The 1,975-nt window shown below is 33.2% G+C and overlaps 1 non-coding gene across 1 annotated transcript; it reads right to left on the reverse strand.

The window, feature by feature from the left end:
• Positions 1–975: 975 nt before the first annotated feature.
• Positions 976–1,082, reverse strand: LOC129969951 (U6 spliceosomal RNA). Its single transcript, XR_008784700.1, has one exon. It is a non-coding gene; the product is annotated as a U6 spliceosomal RNA (small nuclear RNA).
• Between the last annotated feature and the right edge of the window lie 893 nt (positions 1,083–1,975).

Raw genomic sequence — 1,975 nt, forward strand, 5'->3', positions numbered from 1 at the left:
ATATTTATTATAAGTAGACATTTAAATGATTATTTTATTGGTAAAATATTGTTATTTTAAAGCAAAAATTACAAATCAGACCTTTTTTTTAAACCTAAAGCACTTTTTATCGGCCATCGAAACAAATGTGTGCCTCATTTCTTCAAAATGACTAAAAATGAAAGGTAACAAACTTCTTATAAACTATTTCATTCCTTAATTAAAGGGTTTAGATCTTTCCTTGCATTAGATTCGGAATTAAAGTTCATTTATCATTACTTAATCATATTTAACTGAAGAAACGTAATATATGCTAATTCCACTGACCATACTACTGGTGAAGAGGGAAGAAAATTAAATAACGATAGGCATTTTGAAAAAAATAAATATTTTCCACTGATGAGAAGTAGGAATTTACGATGCTTTAAGCACATGCTTTTCTTTTCTTTGCTGTATTGGAGGATGGGATGCTTACGTGAAGTTTTCCTGATAAGCGATTGTTCATTTAGGCGCTGTTGTAAAGATGTAAAGACGAACCTAAAATGATTAAAAATACTTATAAATTCCTTTTATAGAACGACAGGCAGAAAACTTATCATGGAATACTAACATGTTGTGGGTTCTAATGGCACTTGTCATAGACAAGCCCACTGACTTTAGAAGTCAGTGATTTTAAGCCAATGGTACGTCTCTTGTTTTTCAGTAGCGCCATCTAGGGCCAAGAGTACGGCTTCTAAACACACTTCACAACTCTTTTTACGAGGCGGACTTCATTCATTCACAGATCGTAATTTAGACCCGAATCAGAGAAAGATCACCCTTGATCCAGTACCCCCAGAGGTATTACTCTCGACATGGAGGACTTTGCGACCACGACAGATCTATACGCGCGCCAATCACCACAAACGCGGAGAGTCTTCGGCCGGCGGGGTTCGAATTCACAACCTAAGGGACGCGAATCCAACGCCCTAGCAACCAGGCTATCCCGGCTTATATAAAAATGTGGAACGCTTCACGAATTTGCATGTCATCTTTGCGCAGGGGCCATGCTAATCTTCTCCGTATCGTTCCAATTTTAGTATATGTACCACCGAAGCGAGTACTATATTAATATGTACTACAATACATTGCTCTCAAGAAAAGGTCTAACCTCTCTTTTGGGATTAATTTGCAAACAAATGAATATAAATTCATGAAAATGGAAAGATTTATGCTATAAGCAACTGAGGGGAATGCTGAGATGTTGATACTTTTTGTTTGAAAGCTAAATAAATAATTAGATCAAATCTAATAACTAAAATTAATGCATTATATTTATGCATTTATTAATCTTAAAAACAATCTCAATCGATTTTTATTGATAAATAATTTAATAAAGTGCATATTAAATTTTTTCTTCAGAAAATGTATTTAAATCATATAAAGCTCATATCAAGTAGATATTAACACATTCTACGGGAAAATTGTTTTTTTTTTATGGAATTATCCAAAATATTGACGCTTAAAAGATGTGAAATCAAAACAATATTTGTTTTATATGTAATGTTTGTATTCCAGATTATTGGTTTAAATTTTAAACAAAGAGACACTTTGATTTCCATAAAATTCCGAAGACCATATCTATGTTCCTGCGTATCAATCTATTCCAACTGCTACAATTGAATTTTATCTGATTTTAAGTAACAAGTATTATGTGCACTTAAATTAATATTGTACGGGTACATAACTCTACTACCTTCTCTTTTGATACAACAGATGGCGTTATCTAATTAACATTAAGGTATATTACCCATGATGTCGTTCCAACTGGATGTTGTGCATTTTCGTGTTCGTGTTTGGTTTGTCTTGTGAAATGTGGAACTTAGAAAATAATTAATTAACTGTTCCTGAAACTCGTCCATTATTTTCATCTACCTTGTAATGAAGCTATAAAGAGTCTCGCCCCTCTACAATATATATCCTCCCCAAAGTCCATTGTTTGGCATTTTACTAAGCA

Source organism: Argiope bruennichi, chromosome 5, assembly GCF_947563725.1.
Source record: "Argiope bruennichi chromosome 5, qqArgBrue1.1, whole genome shotgun sequence".
Lineage (NCBI taxonomy): Eukaryota > Metazoa > Arthropoda > Arachnida > Araneae > Araneidae > Argiope > Argiope bruennichi.